The sequence below is a fragment of the Euprymna scolopes genome, chromosome 6 (assembly GCF_053919585.1).
Source record: "Euprymna scolopes isolate OS-2025 chromosome 6, ASM5391958v1, whole genome shotgun sequence".
Classification (NCBI taxonomy): domain Eukaryota; kingdom Metazoa; phylum Mollusca; class Cephalopoda; order Sepiida; family Sepiolidae; genus Euprymna; species Euprymna scolopes.
This window is the reverse complement of record NC_136487.1, coordinates 176676051-176697272: the sequence shown is the minus strand read 5'-3', so window position 1 is coordinate 176697272 and position 21222 is coordinate 176676051. Positions and strand designations below refer to the sequence as shown.

Sequence of the window (21222 nt, the reverse complement as noted above, 5' to 3'; positions counted from 1 at the left end):
ATCTCCCTTTCCCATTGTCTCTAGAATCTTCCTGAGGATAGTTGACATAATCTTGGGTGCCGAATTTAACCCGAACCCTACTCGTGTAAGGCAGTAGATTTTGCCTTTGTACTTGACTAACTGATATTTCCAGAGCTTCTTGGCAACATGGAGTTGCAAATAGGCAGATTTTAGATCTACCAATGTAGATGCGCCATTCATCTGCCTCCATTCCCTAATGGTCTCACTGCACACATCTACGGTGTCGCCTCCCGTATGGCACTTAACATGGCCGTTCAGCTCTCGGAAATCCAGGACCGGTCTTACTTTCCCTTTAGTTGTTTGCAGAACGGCCATCAACGGCAAAATGCCCGACTCCACATCATCCGTCCAAGGCATCAGTATCCCTTCCTCAATCCATCGGTCGACTTCCTGCTCAAACTCCTTTCTCGCCCCTCCTCTAAGCGAATTTGTGTAGCACGCCACCCTGTTTGTCATCGATGGCGCTTGATGTTTCCATGCCCACTCCACTGTCCACCGCTCTCCGTCGAATTCGGCTCGGAAGTCCTGATCTTTGATCGACAATTTTCTTTCCTCCCCGGCCTTGTTGATCCCTCTGGGAGCGTTCTCCGTCACCGCGCACTCAGCTAGTCCGAAACTCACATTGTCACATGTGATGGTAACACCTCCAAGGCGGCATATAACATCCATTCCAATGATGGCTTGGACACCAGGCACCAGGCGATAAGTGACAATTGCATGGACCCTCATCCGACGTTCAGCAATATCAATAGTGACGGTCTTCTTCCCTCGACACTTCACTCGCGACCCATCGAATGCCACTACTTCACCCTTCCCTTTCCATCTTCCGACCAGGGTAGTGTGCACCATGGTAGTGGTGCAGCCAGTGTCAATCAGGGCCATAATTTCCCGTCCTTCCACCGCAATCTTCTGTTTGGGCATCTGCTGCGGGTGCGCCTCTATTCTCGAATCGGGGCGGCCGCTGGCGCGTCGGCCTCCCCTCGCCAGTTTCCCGAACTTGTGCATTTTACTGCTAAATGGCCTCTTCGATTGCATTTGTTACACACTGTCCGTTGCAAGAACTTCCTGCAGTCTCTTCTCATGTGTGGTCCCCCGCATTCGAAGCATGCGATCCCCGGGTTTGGCAGATTCCTGCCCACATCCTGCTGTACCGTTGCTGTCGTTCCTCCAGGCTCCGTGGGCTGGGTGCTCACTAAAATTTTCGCAGTTCTAAGCAGCTCACTCACATCCAGCGTCTCCACCCCCGGTACCTGCTGCAACCTTTTCGATATTTCTTCCGGGAACCCGGTAACAAAAGTCATCTTGACTACGGGACTCGTGGCATGTCCTCTGATGCCCGACAACTCAACCAATCTCCTTATCTCATTCGCATAGACATCCACAGATTCACCAGTCCACCTCTTCTCTTTCAACTTATTAAAGGCCTCGAAAGGTCCCTCTGCGAAAGCTTCGATCAGTCGACCCTTGATGGCGTCTGCATCACCCTGTTCCCGCTCGCTGAGCTCCAAATAGAGGGCCAGTGCGTCCCCTTCCAGAAACAGTGGTATTACTGCGGCCACATCATCCAGCTTCTGAATCCTTGCTACAAGGTCCACTTTTTTAAGCCACGCCACCACATCACCGTCGCCATTAAAAGGCTTAATCATATTGCTTAAACCTGCGTTGGCCATCGCCGAAATAGCTTGACGTAAAATGGGGGGAGGGTTCACCTCAAATACGCAAACGGAATGTTCAAGAAAGATTATCGCTACAGTCCTCTGTCTCTTCTCTCTTGGCTGGTCGGGAATCATCTCCCAGCACCCAGAAATGAACATCGTTTTATAGGTTCCATCTTCACGCACACACGAGATTATGCGAGAACGGACGAAATAAAAATGCTGGCCGCCATGTTTGTTCTTCCTTTTCTTCGCCTGTACTCACTCGCTGAGCACCCACGGTAAGACTTCTCTTTCTTGCTTCTAACCACACTGGCCTATGGAATCGCGGTATATTTACATCAGCATGGAGAAGCCAGACTAATATTCGCTAAAGCCAGGGTTGTTCCCTCTGTTAAGAGAACCTTACCCACCTTGGAGCTGTTAGCGGTATATTTATGCATGAAGCACATTTCTGTTCTGGTGAAAATACTCCCTTTGGAAGTGCTCAGTTCTGTGATTATCGCTGTAGATGCACAGGTAGTACTGTCCTGGGTTTTATCTGACAATGTCCAAACGAAATGTCAATTCACTCGTAACCGGTTAAAAGATGTAAAAGCGATGGTAAAAATCTTAGTGATAAAGGTTTGACAGTGAAGTTTAAGTATGTGAAGACTGATGACAATCCTGCTGACTTTGTCACGAGGGGTATGTCCCTGAACAAATTTAAAATGATTTTTACTCGTTGGTTATTCGGGCCTGAATGGTTGAGAGGAGATAACTTGATCTGGCCTAGTTATGACCTGAATTGTCTTAATCCGGCTAGCCAGATGTTGATCAGTACAGTTACTGGTTGTGAACCTGTCTTTCAGGGCAGTTATATAATTGAAGTAGAGAGATTTTCTTCGCTGAAGAAGCTCATTGGAGTTTTGGTTGCTGTATTCCGATTTATATCAAAAATGAGAGGTATTGTTCTCGACTCTAGTATTAAGGCGAGATTGTACTTGCTCAGAATGACACAAGGACTGTTCCTTTCTAAGGAAAAGGATTATTTGTCTAAGTCTGATGGCGGTGAAGCCCCCCCTTTGGTTTCTAAATTTAATTTATTTTTGGATGATGAAGGATTGATTCGCTCACGAGGTAGAATTGGTAAATCTACTTATTTTTCTGATGCAGTCCTTCATCCTATTCTGCTTCCTAAGTCTTGTCATGTTACAAGTTTGATAATCATGGATTGTCATTTGAAGTGTAAGCATCTGGGAATTGCTGCTACGCTTAGCAAAATCAGAATGTTGGGATTTTGGATACCCAAAGCTAGACAAGCTATTAAAACGGTGATATCTTGTTGTGTCGTTTGCAAAAAATATAACACTCTTTCCTTTAGATATCCCAAGGTTACAAATTTGCCTAAGCATCGGGTTAATTTAGTTAAGCCGTTCTTGCACACCGGGATCGATTTTACTGGCCATTTGTGGGTGCATGAAGGTGATGAAACTAAAAAGATGTATATTTTAATCTTCACCTGTTTTAGTGTGCGAGCTATACACTTGGAACTGTTGCCTGATATGACCACTCAGTCTGTGGTTTTGGCATTTTTGAGATTTTTCAATTTTTATGGGGTCCCTTCTCACATTTATTCGGATAATGCAAAGTCCTTTGTGGCGGGTTGTGACCTTGTTAAACAGGTTTATTTGTCTGACGAATTTAGAGGGACAGTTGATGCCCATCTTATCAAACACCAAACGATACCTTTATATTCTGCTTGGTACGGTGCTGTGTGGGAAAGATTAATTCGAGTTGTTAAAAGTTGTCTTTTCAAGGTTATAGGACGTAGGAAGTTAAGTTATTTTCAACTTTTGACCGTTCTGTCAGATGTGCAAGGATCTGTTAACGATCGGCCCTTGACCTATCGTTGCTCTGATGACTCTGGCTTGGAGGTGATTACTCCTAATGCCTTTGTGCATCCCTTCCATAAAAACTCTGTGTTTTTGTCCTTAGAAGAAGATTGTTTCCTGAATAACCCCCCTAGTAAAGAAGATCTTATTGAGAGTCTGGGATGTAGAGATGAATTCTTGAATCGTTTTAAAACGCTATGGTATGAACAATATCTCTTGGGTCTGAGGGAGTTGTCGCAGGATCTTTACCAATCTGATTTTGAAAATATGATTAAGCTGGGTGATGTCGTTTTGATAAAAAACCCTATGAAGTCTCGTCCTTACTGGTCCTTGGGAAGGGTGGTTAATCTAACTTCTGGATCGGATAGCTTAGTTCGGTCAGCTTTAATCAGAAGGAGTGATGGCAGCACTCAGGAACATTCCTTAAGGAACTTGTGTCCTTTAGAACTTTCCATAACCCACTCTCACCAAGCTTCTAACGATGGAGAGGGCAATTCTCTGAGCTCGGGGACTAGTCAGGACAGGGAAAACTTTCAGTCTAGGCCTGTAAGGTCTGTTAAATCTTTAAATGAAAGAAATCCAGAATACATTTGGTATTAGATTGTTGTTTGAGGATTTTTTCTTTTTGTCTTTTTTCTTTTTAGGGAGAGTGTGGAAATTACCTTTCACCATCTTTCTTTCCTTTTTCTTTCCTTCTTTTTGCTTCTCTGTTCTTCCTTCCTTTCTTCTTAACCCCTTTCCTACCCCCTTCACTAGCTTCCCCCTTTTTTTATGTCACCTGACTCCCTTATGCCCGTTGATTGGATGCAACGTTTTCGCGCTAAATTGAGGCACGTGTATGATATTTTGAGTTAAAATAGTCAGTTGTGAACAAGGCTTCGAGGGGACCAGAACGGTAGAACAGTCGGTCTCGGATAAAAAAGGACGCCTGGAATTTACTAAGGCGTTGTACAACTCTGTCTTGACGAGACATTAAATTCGTTGAAAAGAAGCACCAAGTTTTCTAAGACACTTGAAAACTAATATCATTATCCAGAAAAGATAATAGAAGTTGAAAAGAAAAATCTAGTTTTCTAAGACACTTGAAAACTAATACTATTATCGAGAGAAGATAATAGAAGTTGAAAAGAAGAATCTAGTTTTCTAAGACACTTGAAAACTAATATTATTATCGAGAAGATAATAGAAGTTGAAAAGAAGAATCTAGTTTTCTAAGACACTTGAAAACTAATACTATTATCGAGAGAAGATAATAGAAGTTGAAAAGAAGAATCTAGTTTTCTAAGACACTTGAAAACTAATTCTATTATCGAGAAAAGATAATAGATGTTTTGAACAGAATATTCGCCGCAGGGAAGTTTTCGAAGATACCAGAAAACACCAGAATATACAGCCTCAAGAAATTTCGACCTTGCTGAAAGGACTACGAAAAACGAATTTCCAGGAAAAAGAAAGAAAAGGGGAACTTTTAAACAACACAAACTCAAAAAAATAAAACCCACAAGAAAACGAACTTTCTAAATGTTCCTTTCGTAAAAGGGCGCCCAGAAGCTTCCAGTAAGTGATCCCCTCCTTTTTCCCCCCTTCTTCCTCCTTCTCTATCTCTCTTTCCTTCTATTTCCCTTCACTCTCTCTCCCCCGTTTTGGTTACTACTACAAGACAAGACTCTTGTAAGCCAGATGGACATTTTTGGCCAGCCCATAGAGGTCATTACTTTTTCTTTAGATATCTTTGTTAATAAATTCTGTTTCTCCTATTTTTTCTCTTTTTGTTTGTAATTTTTTCCTTCAGTTTCAGAGTTAGTAGTAACGATTAATTGTTTAAGAAGAATTAACTTCCACGGGACAAAGTGGATAATAAAATTTCTTCACATTTTAGTTATAACATGTCCGCGCGTATGTAACCAATGTCCGTTGCAGGACTGGTGTTGTAGCAAGAAAAGGAAATGTGTTTTCATCTCAAGTTTGGGTCACTATTGTTTGTTCGCGCGTGGGAATTGAAGTGAGTGTTGTAGTGGAAATGAGAATCCAGCGTGTAGGCAAGGAAGAGGATATTAGAGTTGTCATCAGTTAGTAGTCAGCTACGCGAAGGTGTCCTTAGTGGCCAGTAGTAGATGGAGAGAGAAAGAGGGAGAATGTATACATACAGTCATTAGCTCGTGCCCCATACATAGTAGGAAGTGGGCGTGAGGTGCGCACGCGCCGAAACGGCGGCGGCTTGTTCGCCCAACCTCTCTAGTTGAGAGTTGGTCCTAAAAAGAGGATTAGAAACAGCTTGTCTCCATGTTTTATACTCGCTTCTGGAGTGTCTTTTGCGCATGTGTATTTCCTTAGAAAGCGGAAGTGACGTCGTCCATGTGTGTGTTCGTGTTCGCGTGTGTGAGTACATGTGTATACGTAAGCGTGTGTGTATATATACGTGAATGTGAGTGTATGTACGCGAACGTGAATATGTGTACATGTGTGGACGTGGGCGCGTATGTTTGTGTGCGCGTATGTATATGACAGCTTGAAATATGAATGTGTGTTTTGTGTGAGACTTGAAAAAGGCTCGTACAACTGTTTATATTTATTCAAAAATTAAAATTATAACTCCCAAGAGGTGTAGCCTTCAACATGCGTAGAAAATACTCTCTTGAATAAGACTTTCATTAAAATGTCAATAAATCCTGCCATATTGTAGTGGGTTCCGTAGTGATTCTGCTCTCTTTAAAGAGGCCGAACGAGACAAAGTATTTTAGCTTTCCGATCGATTCGTCCTTCAACACTGAATTTTGGCTACAAACAAAGCAAGGAACGCTCTATTTGACTGAAATACCTCTTTCTTTCTTTCTTTCTTTCTTTCTCTCTCTCTCTCTCTCTCTCTCTCTCTTTATGTCTCATTAACAAGGCCACTGTTCGAGTATTGTTTCCAGGCCTCTGCTCCATCTCAAATAGGTGATATCACGCAACTGCAAAGGGTTCAAATACTGACTATTCGATTAAAGTAGGTCTATGGGAGCTGCCTGGTGAAAGCCGATTAAAGAAACTTAACTTTTCCCCTTTGAGCGTCGATGACTAAGTTGTAACTTCAGTCTTCTATCTCCTCAAGGCGATTACATTATACATGTGGGCCTATTATCAACTCAAGAACCATTAAGATACCACAAGAACTTATTTCACCGTCGATTTCGTCTAGATAAGAGCAGTGTTACTTTCTCGAACACCTTTCCCTTACATGGGAACTGAATCATGTTTGCTTACTTTTTACAAAACTGAAAAAATAGTTTAATTGTTGTTGAAATTCAAGTCGGTCCTGAAAAAAACATTTAATTACGGATATAAAACTATTTGTCTACGGAATAAAAACAATCATTGAGTTTAAAATAATAAAAATTACAGCGTTGTAAAACAGTAAAATGGAAAGTGATAAGAAAGAGGAAGAGGAACAAGAAAGCAGGACAGGTAACTAACAACCTCTTAATCCGTTTTATTTTCTTGATTATATCTGTCAGTAAGAATTTTAGCAAGCGATGTTAACTTATTTTGAGAAAATATTTTAGTTAGTAATTTTTCTTTATTAAATTACATTAATTAATCATTGTTATTATTGACGGCACTACTGAAAATTTATAGAAAAATAGCGTAATTAAACTTACAACTTGTATAACGTGAAACATTAATATTATGGACTGTTTAAAATTGTTGTTCGAAATAGACAATTGTGTTTTAGTCATTCGTCGAACTATATATATCTTTTTTCAAAATAATATCCTGTATTATCGATTTAAGTAAGAGTATCCCGTTGTAATATCAATATAGGAATGATAATTTTAAATAAACTTTCGGATTTATTCATTTGATGCAAAAATATAGAAATTAAAATATAATAGTAAAAATAGCTGGTTCGGTGTTGAATGTAAGAATACACAGGAGTTTTTATTTATTGCTAGTTAACAGTGTACGGGCGGTGAAGAATTGTTGAATCGGAGCAGTAAAAGAATAGAAAGTCGAAGACCAAAACACGGCGAGGGAGACTAAAACGACGGCGAAGTATAAGAAAAAGACGAAAAAGTTAAAGAAGACGAGAAAGCTTGAGAAGAATACAAAGTAAAAAAATGAATCAATAGTGTGCTCCTTAAACATTCTGTACGAAATTGTTTAAGTTTTACGTAGAAAAAGAAGAGAAAAAGAGAAGATAATTAAAAGTCGAAGACGAATTAATAGCGTTTTCTGTGAACATCTGGTAAGAAATTCGTGATTATTGTTCAAGGTAAATAGTTTGATATTTGATGTCATAGTGCTGTTTGATTGACGCCGTTTTTTTTTTTTTTTTTTTTTTTTACCCGTTTGAAAATACCGTAAACCGATATTCCATTATTCTGAGAACTGTAAGCGGACAGCCAATGGGACTGACTGGACTTTTCAAAAGCAGCGCTCGTTATTTTACGAATTGAAAACCAAAAAGTAATGTCAAATGTATCTATCGATGAAGCAAATAAGAACAGCGACGTAGTAAAACAAAAACATGCGACCAATTTAGAGCACGTCCTGGTTACGATTGGAAGAGTGAGAGGATAAAATACATAAGGAGAAAATATTGTGCTACCACTGGTTATTAAGTCGTCGTTTAGATTGTGACGATCCTAGGAATTAATATAAAATTTACTATAACAGATGAATGCCACTGCAAATATGCACAAAACCTACGTAAGTTATTGGATAGTAGTCTTCTCATAATGACTTTATATGTAGCGTCTGCGTTTTCTAAACTGTAATATTTGTCTGTAGGGGAATAATTGTACCTATTGTATTATAAGTAGATGACGATTTATCAAGAGCATGCTTACATTTTACTTGAAAACAACTATGTTATAGGCGAGTTTTGCAGTAAGCATTTTACAAGGGTGATTGTAGAGTGAAGCTCAATCGAGCACTTGTCACAAAAATTATGATAGATGGATATAGTCTCGCAACGTCTCTTTTGTGAGAAAGAGGCAGAAGGCAGAAGAAAAGGACATCGCCTACTAGATTTCGAATCGGTTTTGTATCCTTCCAGGCCGGAAACTGCTTTTAGCAGCGTTGACAAAAGATAATATATAATCAGCCATTTTCTAATGAAGAACAAAATAAAATAAAATAATAATTAAAAAGTTTGTTACATGTCTCACCTCTTTTTTTCTTTTATTTTCCAGTCTTGAACTGTTTCGTGTGGATGCTCTTTTCCGTTTTCATTTTACTCGAAAACGTCCACGCTTATCCGCACACCAAAAAAGCAAGCCACGGAAACGCAACGGAGAACTCGGTAACAATTATAATAATATTTCGTGGCTTTCACGCCAAAATCGCAGCGTAGTATCTGTACTGATGCTACACTTCACCTTTTCTGTGCTCAGTCAATGGAGGAAATTCTTCATGGCCGAGACAATTTTTATTTCTGTTCCTATCCAGAGTGCCCCTTTTTAGAGAGCTGGATTTTCCCCACATTAAAAACCGACTTTGTGTCTAACTCTGCCCTCGTGAGGAGAAAAGTAAATAGGAACAATTATAATAATATCGATTTGACTATCGATTATATTAAGGGCTGCTTATATTCAATGATTATTTAATTCTATTGTTATATCTATTAATAACGTACACACTTTGTTAAAAAATAGTGAAAAATATGCTTCGCCAAATTTTCTCATTCACTATCAATATATATTGCTTATATATTCATATGTTAACCATGACATTTATTCGGTGGGTTTTTAACAATATTTTTAAATACTTCTTTTAGTTTTAGCTCATTTTCTAAACTTCACGTATAAAAGAACCAGCTCGCCGCCATTTTCTCTTGTACGCATCTAGTGATAAACACTGTATGATTTTAGAACCGTTTAAACATTTTAAAGTAAAACCCCTAAAAAAATTTCAGATAAGTAGAAGAATAACTTATCTTGCCATTGATGATATTTATTTGTTATATTTTCTTAAATTTGGATTACTTTTTGGTAAGTCTGTGAAATGTAATATAAACCCAAATATTCAAATAAAATCGTACAGTTTAATTTTTCAGAAATATATTATTTTATCATATCTGATGGTCTAAAACATATACCGAATAATCTTCATTATCTATAAAAGACACTGTGTGTGCGCGTGCGCGACTGTACACTTTATTTTTCAATGTAAGCCAACACACCTGTTAGTAACTCAATCCTGCGGAAACGCTACGCGTCTCTCTCTCTCTCTCTCTCTCTCTCTCTCTCTCTCTCTCTCTCTCTTGTTATCGCCGAGAACAGGTAACACAGACAGCAAGAAGAAACTAAAAAAAAAAAAAATCTCACCTACCCAGGTCGACTGTTCCTTTCTCTTTCTATCTCTCCGGGTTTCTTCGTTTTCCTCTTTCTTCTTTGTCCGTGTTTTTTTGCCAAGAGAAAAAACTGTTTCACTGTCTCTGCGTTCTTTTTGGTTTTCGTCCCCTGTTTTTTTTTTTCTCTCTCTCTCTCAGTTCCTGTTCTATGTAATTTTTAAAAAAATTTTCTTCGAGTCTTTCTTTTACCCTCTCTCTATTTTATAGTTTTCTCTTCTTTTTTTATTTCTTTTTAATCTTTTGTCAAACAGTTCAATATATATATATATATATATATATATATATATATATATATATATATATATATATATATATATATATATATATATAGATAGATAGATAGATAGATAGATAGATAGATAGATAAATATATATTTGTTTGTTTGTTTCTTTGTTTGTTTGTTTGTGCTATGTCTTTTTTTCACTCTTTTTCTTAGTTTTCGGTCTCTGTTTCTATCTCTATAGAATATTTATTTGTTTCTTTTTTCGTCGGACACTTTTTTTTTTAGGGTCGAATTTCAGTCGGGCAACCAATGTTAGCCTCCCGTCTTAGGTCAGCAGATGTGGCCTCTGACTCTGTTGAAACTTCAATGGCCGATGATTGTCTTCTCCACGAGTGCTTAACAGGATTCTCAGGATCGCAGGCTTTGTGTCGATTTCCGCTGAAAATCAATTAGCTTCTCATGCAAGCCAAACAGAAAACAAACTTAGGATTTTTTTGGCCTGTTAAAAGTTAATTCACGAAAATTACAGGTGTTTTACATATGTACAATTGTTCAGTTCAATTACACAAGAAAAACAGTCCAAAATCTTATTCTTCATTCTCCACGATGGCGGCCGTGATGGAGAGAGGGGGTGGCGTTTTTTGGGAGCGTGTGTTTCTCTCGAGATTCGACTTCGATCTGACAATTTAGGCTCGGGCATTTGCTTATAGTGGTGGTGGTGGGGTAAGCTGTTCCCCAGACCAATCAGAACTCAACACGTCCCTCGAGGAATTCCCGAATCTTTTGCGTGTTTGTACCTCTGCAAGGCTTGCAAATCTTGGATCAGTGCTTCAATTTATTCACACGCTCAAAAGGTTAACACTTTGACCCTCGCACTCAGAAAGCCAGACATCCTGAGCACGGTCAAGCCAAACAAATGTATATATGTCTGTTTTACAAAAACACAATGAATCTATCCCGTTTGATAGGTTACTCGCCGATGTCTGGGATCCAATTAACACTTAACAGGAAATATCAGCATAATTCCCGGCCTTACTCAGTGTTTGAGGGGATCTTAATCTCCCCAACGGGGAGCAATATTGCTCCCCTAGGCGGTCACGCCATACTACAACCAGACTATTCAAGAACTTTCCACAATTGGATCATTATTTTTTTTGGACAATTTATCTTTCTCATTACATACTATTAACACACAAACACACAGGCACATGCACATGCACTCACACACACACATATATATATATATATACATATATATATATATATATATATATATATATAGTCATCCACATACAGTACTGTTTCGCTCTACCACAGCTCATTAGTGCGGCTAAACAGGCAACTACCTCCAGCCAGGATCGAAACCCGACCGCCCATACGACAGTCAATGCTTCTAAACATTACGCTTAACGGCAGCTGCTGTGCAGGTAGTGAATTAACGATGTTTTGACATCGTCCGAATACCCAAGCTCGATTTGTTTACACAAAGAGCATCGTTAATGCGCTAATGGTATATCGTGTATCACTTTCCACTGTGCCCAACTTAAGATAAGGAGTATTATATATATATATATATATATATATATATATATATATATATATATATATATATATATATATATATAGTAGCAAAAGTACCCGTCGTTGGCTGGGTTCAAAAACAGCCTGCAGAAAATGGACTCTGATTTATGAAAGTATCATAGGTTATGAAAAGGAAGGGTTGTAAATTTGGGTTGAATTTCGGGGTATCAAAACCAAAGCAAAATATGATGAAAGTAAAAATAAAATAGATAAACTCCATAATTTATTATACCATACCTGTTCACACTGAAACACTTATCACAGTATTTTGTGAATCTATATTAAAAAACCTTGTTAAACTTTGTGGCATATTTCCATTATATGGAGGTCAGGTGCGAACCAACACCCCATAATTTTATTATACCATATTTCTTCAAACTGAAACATAATTATCAAAGTATACTTACGCAGATAGATATGAAAAGTCTTTATTAAAGTTTGTGCCTATTTCCATTCTATGGAGGCCAGGCGTTAACGCAGACCCCACAATTTTATTATACCATCCCTATTTAAGTTGAAACATATTTATCAAAGTATTCTTATGTACATCTATATCAAAACCACTTGTAAACTTTTTTTTTTTAATTTTTTAATTTTTTATTTCCATACTTTGTGGACCAGGCGCGAACGCAGACCCCACAATTGTAATGACCCACTGTTCTGCCAGATCAAACATACTCATTCCTGTGTCTCGATACATCTTCTATCATTATATGTAATCAGTTTTTTAAAATAGTCAACCATATAGGAGCCTATTCGTGACCACACACACACACACACACACACACACACGTACATACACACACAGACATTCAGCTTTATATAACTATTTCATTTAATCGCATAAATTAACATAAGAAGATAATTTTATACGGAAATTTTCAGTATTTACTTCAACAGTGCTCAATACTTAGGAAGAGCTAGGTAATAAAAGTGAAAAAATATATGGAAAACAAGTTATATGTCCATCAACGTTTCGTCTTTATTGTAAGACGTTTATTCATCCAGAAAAAGTCTTACAATAAAAACGAAACGTTGATGTTTATATTACTTGGTTTGTTTCCTTTTCATCCCTCCTCTCTCTTTCTCTGTCCGTCTGTCTGTCTCTCTGTCTCTGTCTCTGCCTGTCTCTCTCTCTCTCTCTCTCTCTCTCTCTCTATATATATATATATATATATATATATATATATATATATATATATATATATATATATATATATGAAATTTATTACTGTGAGTCCAGAAGCACTGGTAAATATATATATATATATATATATATATATATATATATATATATATATATATATATATATATATATATATATATATAAATAATCCAGCTACGTAGTTTACATTTGCTGTCCTTCTCTATTTCTAAACCTTCTCCATCCCCATCGGACAGTCATTAGACTTATCTTGGAATACATTCTATCTAAAGAACTATTTTGCATTTTGGATCAACTCTAGAGGAGTTTCATTCAAGCTGAAATATTATGCACGGTCTGTTTTTATATTAGTTTTTTACATATCCAATATATTTTCATTTTTTTATTTGGCAATTTATAACTACAATAAATTGCGATTTCACTTAAGTTTCACTTAATGCCTTAACTAGCAAATTCTAGCATTGCTACATATATAATTAATGTCTTAACTAGCAAATTTTAGCATTGCTACAAATATAATTTGCTGATTTCTTTATGTCCTCTGATGAGAAGTATAATAAGAATAGCATTCTTTAAAGCTCTGCGGAATAAGGAATTTGTAAATTGTTGGTTTTTTTTTTTTGAGTATTCAGTCGGGCAATAAATTTTGATTGTAAAGTTCAACTTACAGTTTTAATTTTCTTTTTCGTATATATATATATATATATATATATATATATATATATATATATATATATATATATATATATATATTACATACATACAACTTTTTACAACATACGTAACTTTTGTTTACCTTAAGAAGACGCATCTTAGTTACCCCCCCCCCACACACACACCTATCCGTATAAATCCTTAACGCGTGTCAAACCTCGTACGACATCAAGACAATCGGATGATTACATCGTGAATAACAACCCATTTGTTTAATATGTATCTTCCTCTTCCTTGTAAACTACCTCTCTTCCTCTCTTCACTTATCCCCTCCCCTTTCTCCATCTATCTCTCTCTATCTCTTTCTCTACATACACTGGAAATACGTGTCATGTCTGGTTAAAGTTTTCTTTAATTCAACCTTATCTTTTTTCTTTTTTCTTTTTCCTTTCTCTTCTTTAGTTATTAAATCTTAAAAATTAAATGCTGCCGGATCTAAATGGAGATCCCCACTTCTTTTAATCGTCTTCTTCTAATATCTTCTTTTCAAATCATAATAACCACTTCTGTCCAAGTCTGACGAAGTTACTGGATCGTTAATACGATTCGGTAGCGGAAACATGTGTAACTAAGCAGATAAAATGGTAATAAAATTAAAAAAATACATATTTTCTCTGCAATAGTATTGAGCAACTTCTTCAAGTTTTCACTATTTACCAGTTCTGCTATATATATATATATATATATATATATATATATATATATATATATATATATATATATATATATATACTCAGCAGAGACCTACACTCTGTATAGAGAATACATAAGGAAACTGGAAGTCTTCCTACAGAAACACCTGAGAACGATAATGAAGATCAAATTGAGTGACTGCGTATCAAACGTTGAAGTTCTTAGAAGAGCAAACATAGACTGCGTGGAAACTACCCTTGCTACTATGCAACTACAATGGACCGGGCACATTGCCAGAATGGAAGACAACCGAATCTCAAAGATGAACTTTTACGGGGAACTAGAAAATGAAGCCCGCAAGTTAGGAGGTCAGAAGCTTCGCTACAAAGATATAACAAAGTGGCACCTGAAGGTGATAAACATCAACGTCGAGAGTTGTGAGGAGCAAGCCAAAGAAAGGAGTAGTTTGTGGAACAGTCTCCATAAAGGAAAGAAAGAAATAGAGAGAAAGGTTAGAGCTGAGACACTATTGACGACACAACCCCGACACCCACATATATGGTGCCTGTGACCGGACGTTTCACACAGAAAAAGGATTACCACAGGAAGGATGAAGCACCGAGGCCCCGGCTAGTCATCCTCAAGACTGACGAAGTTCATGATGACGATGAGGATAATTGCGAACTTGCTATGGAACTTGCACTCTCTCTCTCTCTCTCTCTCTCTCTCTCTCTCTATATATATATATATATATATATATATATATATATATATATATATATATATATATATATATATATATAAAATATATATGGCGATTAAGCTACACTGAATATTCCGCGTTTCATCCACTCTAGGATTCTTCAGGCTTATGCGCATAAGCCTGAAGAATTCTAGAGTGGATGAAACGCGGAATATTCAGTGTAGCTTAACCGCCATATATATTTTATAAATTACTAACTAGCTCTACCTACGTATTGAGCACTTTTGAAGTAAATACTTAAAGTTTACACATAAATTTATAATTTTGTATATTAATTTTATGTGAGTAAATGAAGTAGATATATATATATATATATATATATATATATATATATATATATATATATATATATATATATATATATAATCCAACTAAGTGTTTTACATTTGAAACTCCTCTATTTCCAAACCCTCTCCAATCGGCCAGTGTCGCTGATTCTAAAATTTCTTAAAGTTTTTTGTTTAATCATTATATTTTCTTCTCTTTTTGACCCGAAATACGGTTTTCCTTTTGTTTCTTCACCCCTCTCTCTCTTTCTCTCTCTCTCTCTCTCTCTCTCTCTCCTCTCTCTCTCCTCTCTCTCTCGAACAATTGAGATATATATGATAATTTTTAAGAGAAACTGAATCTTTGGTCACATATACATATGTACATCTTACATTTCTGATAAAGGTCCAAGGATCGACTCCGGAGCCACACGCATTTATATCGTATTATTTTAACATACGTCCATCGAGGACGACCTTGATTTTTCTCTTACTGAAAAAGAATTTCATTATGTTAAGTATTCGACCAGTAATACCATATGCTCTGCTTTTCCCGAGAAGACCTTCGTGCCATAGCCTATCAAAAGCTGAGATTTTTTTAGGACTGTTTCCCTACCTTCCTCTGCTTTATCCAGTGCTTGCTACATAAGTTTAGAGATTACAGTTGGGATATATGCAGTGGAACGGGCTTGCCTAAATCCATATTGTTGGTTGGACAGAAATTTAGCAGCTGTAAGATGGTGGATTAGAGCTTGATTTATTATGAGCTCAAATATTTTGGCAAAAAGAGGGAGGAAGCTTATATGGCGATAATTTAATCTTTCGCCAGAATTTTTGTAAACTGGTACAACAGAAGCAGTTTTCCAGCAGTCAGGAAAGCAAGATTCGTTAAGGCATTTGTTGAAGAGTTTGGAGAGAAATGGAGCAACCACAGCGGAGCATTTTTGTAATAGTACAGTCGGAATGAGATTAAGTCCACACGCTTTTGAGGTGTCTATGTTTCTTATGATATTATGCACTTGAGAAAAAGGTGATTTTCAGATCATCTAAAGTAGTTTCTGTTCGCAAAGGAAAATCAGGGAGAGAGTTGTTTGCTTGGTTCAATGTAGAGTTTCAGGCAAACCGATTGACAGGCATGTTAGTCTTCTCGGTTGCCGTGCTAGCAACCTCATGGTTATTGGATAGTGGGTGAATTGTTGATTGCCTATTAGCTTCTAGCTTCTATAAACTTTTGTCTGTTTGAACTGGACTTATGTCAGTTAAACATGCGGTATGCACACTGCATTTGAACAATGGCAGTTGCGCAAGTAGAAGCAAACCATTAAGGAGAATGAGGCTTGCTATAGAACGTCCGCGTTGGAACATGTCTTCAATTGCCGCTTTGAACCATTCGATGGTCTCATTTGCACACTGTTCTGCAGGAAAAGAAAAGACATTTCCCCATGGGGCATCTCTGATGAGATCCCTGATGACTTTCCAGTCAGTTTTCTTATAGTACCTTATCGTTTTAAATAATGGTTCTTCAGCTTTTGGTTGAGAGTTTAAGGTAATTTCTACCATTATCACAGCGTGATCAGCATTCCCGAATGGGCTATGGGTATGCATTACACAATCATCAGGAACCGTAGCTTGAAATAGATCTAGAAATGAAGTTTGTTGATCTTGTCGATCTGTGAGACGGGTCGGAAACGTAACTGTCTGTGATAGGGAATGAGATACAGAGAAACTATGTGTTATGCTACCAGCTGCGTCTGTGTAAGTAGAGAAACCAAGCCAATTACTGTCGTGGACATTAAAGTCACCAAATACATGTACTTGTGCGCTAGTATCAAAGGAGAGTGCTGTATCTATGCTATCAGAGACTTGGTTGATTAGAGTGCAGTTTTGAGTCGAGTGAGATCCGTGCAGAAAATATAAGTAGCTAATGCTATGTTGCATGTTAAATCTAAAGCACATGAAGGCCTGGTCGTCTGATTCTAGTTTTTAATCTGGTCAAGGACAGGGTTATTTGAATATACACTCCAGGTTTTATAGGAGAAATGATTCAACATCATCTAAATTAGTTCTAAGTCCGCGGATATTCATGAATGCAAGCCTCAAGGGATGAAGCGATTTGGTTTTGTTTGAGTTTGCGTCTGGTTTAATCGTAATTTTTTATTAAATTGTAATTTTATTTTATTTAAAAGTTTCAGTTTTAGGGTCAGAGGTGCTGGACAAAGTGGTTGTGTAGAACACCAAACATGCAACACAATTAGACTATCAGCCGACTCTTTATCTACAGGATTGTGGTCTCGGGAAAGCCCACTGGAGATGGATGCAGGATCCCTTTCTATGTGAGACACGGCACTACGATATTATACAACTGATGATGGAACAACCACTCTAAGCGTTAGCAAAGAGTTAGGGATCTGTACTATCAGTCGAAATACAGCAGCCAAACTGTCAAACCGGTACTCTCAACCCATTAGACAAAAATCAATCCAATCCAACTGAATTGGCATATATGGCACTCAAGCACCCTCGAGATACCCAGTTTTAGGTGATGGGGATGAGGCGGGAATGGGGAACAGCGTTCATTACCCGAGTCATAAAACACGATCAAACATTAGGAGTTATTTAAATACCTGTGATCGCTCCTCTGCGCCTAATAAGCAAAGAAGCAGTATGAAAGCCGGACGATAGGCAGAGCCTATTTACTCCTTATGCAGTTTAGGTTTGTAAACCGGTAATTTGTTCGAGTCAGCAGCTCTAGGAAAGTCATCGATCAGATCCGAAGAGCCAAGACATGTAAGGTCAGTGGCACAGGTTTAGTTTCAGAGTTATCCATTCTCCTAGACAGATGATCTGAGATCTACAGGTCCATCAGCACCGGGGATTACAGTCTAGTAAACTACTTTTCTGTTTTGCCGGCCGTTTGTTTAGTAGAGAACGCAAAAGCCGTGAACTTTGTTTACTAGTGAAAGCAAAGGTTCGTAGGATTTCAGAACCAGTGGAGCCGTCTATCGAAAACTCTGAAGACACATGAACAATCAACTCATAATAAGACGTGCATGATGGTGTGTTGCATGATAAACGATTGACTTGAAATCAAATAAACTGATTCAGGAAGAGCGGACATACTGAAGGACAGTTTCATTTTAGCTGAGAAACTTTTAGCCTCCCGTGGCACAAATGAAAAGCTCGATGACATCAGAAACATTATTTTTGCACCAACCTAATAAATCAAAACAGAACTAAATCATTTTCGAAGTTCTTGCATCCAAATATTATATCAGTTCTTGTGATGTTAAACTTTTAAATTCAGATGAACATATCTCGGTTTAAACAAAAATTTATCGATCAAAATAAGTACCACACGAATCAATACACTTTTGCCAACGCAAAACAAGTAATGTAAAAATATTGCGTACTCGTGGCGATTAAGTCGCTGCAGGCGTTTTTGATATCGTTTAGGTTTTTAAAGCATTTCTCACGCAGAAAATTGTCCACAAGCTTGAAAAAGTGGTAGTCAGTAGGTGAAACGTCTGGATAGTGTTGTGGATGAGGCAGAGTTTCGTAGCCCAATTCGTTCATCTTCTGCAAGGTTGGTTTACCAACATGCAGTCGGGCGTTGTCGTGGAGGAAAATTGGGCATTTTCTGTTGACTAATGCTGGGCGCTGTTGTCGAAGTTTCTGCTGCATTTCGTCCATTTGTTGATAGTAGTTCTCCGCCGTAATGGTTTCGCATACATACAAAAGACTGTAATCGATGAGATCGGTCGCAGACCACCAAACAGTCAGCATAACCTTCTTTTAGTACAGCTCTGGCTTCGGGAAGTGTTATGGAGCTTCGTTGGCATCTAACCATGGAGCTGAGCATCGCCAGTAGTCGTAAAAGACCCAATTCTCATCGCAAGTCACAACCCGGTCGAGAAACGAGTCGTTCTTGTTGCGTAAAAAATGAAGATGAAACTTCATGACGGCATTCATTTTGGTTGTCGTTCAATTCGTGAGGCACTCATTTATCAAGTTTTTGTCTTTCCAATCTCTCTCAAGTGGTTGGAAATAGTAGTATACGTAACGTCTACTTCAGAAGCAAGCCCTCGAACAGTTGTGCGTGGATTAACTTCGACTAAGGCTCTTAACTGATCGTTGTCAACATCCGATAGCCAACCACTACGCTCACCATCTTCAAGACTCTCGTCGCCGCTACGAAATTTCTTAAACCACTATTGTGCTGTGGTTTCAGTAGAGGTTCCTAGACCAAACGCTTCATTGATATCGCGAGCTGTTTCAGCAGCTTTTCGGCCTAGCTTGAATTGAAATAAGAAAATTGTGTGAAGTTGTTATCCTTTCCATCTTGTATTTAACGTTCTGAAAATAAAACATAATTGATTTGAAACGATTGTAATTTAAACGATTAAATAGATCGAAAAAACGCTTTTTAAAATGATATATGACGGTGCTGACATCAACTGCTTCGGCCTTGCAAACATTCAACAAGCACCGGTTAATGCTTATCGTTTTATTTTTCTCCACGGAGAAATTCAATGACGCATCTTTGCTTTTGACGCACATACATGGCAGAGATTGCTTCTGTATTTCTCACAGAGTCAATATCTGCAACAGAAAGATGAAACTTTTAGATCATCACTATTGACTTCCAAAAAAAAACACGCTGTACGCTATGATTTCATCCTGGCATTTTGGACACACTACGGTACCCCTGACCACGACAGTCTTTTATAGCAATGCCAGCTGTTACATAAACTTGATTTTGCTGTTAAAAAGGTCGGTTCTGGTTGTATCGTACAATCCAACAAACTAAACGAAATGCTTTAAAATCTATGTTTCATATCCTTCTGTAAATTTAACGCCCTGAAGAACAATACTTAGTTACACTATGTGCTTGATATCAGGTGTGCAATCTAGTATTATGCTACATAAATAGGCTTCACTTTCGTATCATAAATATTTTAGTGCATTGCTGTAGGCATAACATATATTTTCTAGATTGCATAGGATATTTAAAAAATTCATGAATATTTTTCCTATTTCCAGTGCATTCCAAGACACCAAGCGTGCTATCACGCTCGAGACAATTGCTGTGTTGAATATGGCTGTTTCAATTTACGTGGAAATGTATGCCAAGACGGGATGAATTGGTGCGGCTGTTTCCACCTCGCCTACACTGGTGGAATGCCGTAACATGCTTATAAAAGGCGGCTACACGAACTGGTGTAATAGCTACGGAATTTATAAGTTTTTCAAAAGAAAATATTACTATAAATAAATAAATATAAAAGATTCCGTTTCTTTCCTCCATTAATTCTTGTTCAAAATTTGTTTATTAATTAAACAGACCATAAAAAAATGTATTGTTTTTTCATTTCAACTATTTTTCACAGCCTCATTGTGGATAACCCTCTTCATGCGACCTTAATTCATGCGCCTCGACTATACTGGTCTGTTGCAGGACTGAATGTCGGTGACAATCGACCCTACAACTAAAAGATGACAGGCAAGAAAAAGACGAAAAACGATGATGGCAATGAAGAGATGACAAACGCTTTAGATACCGTCATGAACGAATATAGATCCGTTCAGGTTTATTCCCCCCCCCCTAAAAAAATAATGGTAGGAGGTGTTGTGGTGGTGCAAAATAGGAAAAATGAATTGTTTTGAAGAAGAAACGAACAACGTGTTAAATTGAATTAAACGAACAAGGATTTATTTCATGAAGAAACAAATGAAAGAAAAGGGTACAACACGTGTTTAGTTTGGCGTGTGTCTTTCGCTGTTAGCTGGTGAGAGGGAAAGTCTATAGTTGGAGAGAGAGAGAGAGAGAGAGAGAGAGAGAGAGAGAGAGAAGGAAAGTCAATTCAGTTTGGCGTATGTCTCTCGCTGTTAGCTGGTGAGAGGGAAAGTCTATTGTTGTAGAGAGAGAGAGAGAGAGAGAGAGAGAGAGAGAGAGAGAGAGAGAGAGAGAGAGAGAAAGAGAAAATTAATCCA

General features: G+C 37.8%; 1 long non-coding RNA gene across 1 annotated transcript in view; it reads left to right on the top strand.

Annotated features, from left to right (window-relative positions):
- Positions 1 to 20510, top strand: part of LOC145278120 (uncharacterized) — a 37927-nt gene extending 17417 nt beyond the window's left edge. The window contains exons 2-3 of the long non-coding RNA XR_013868347.1: positions 8725 to 8834; positions 20272 to 20510. This is a non-coding gene — a long non-coding RNA (uncharacterized LOC145278120). The remainder of the gene's footprint in view (positions 1 to 8724; positions 8835 to 20271) is intronic.
- Positions 20511 to 21222: the final 712 nt, after the last annotated feature.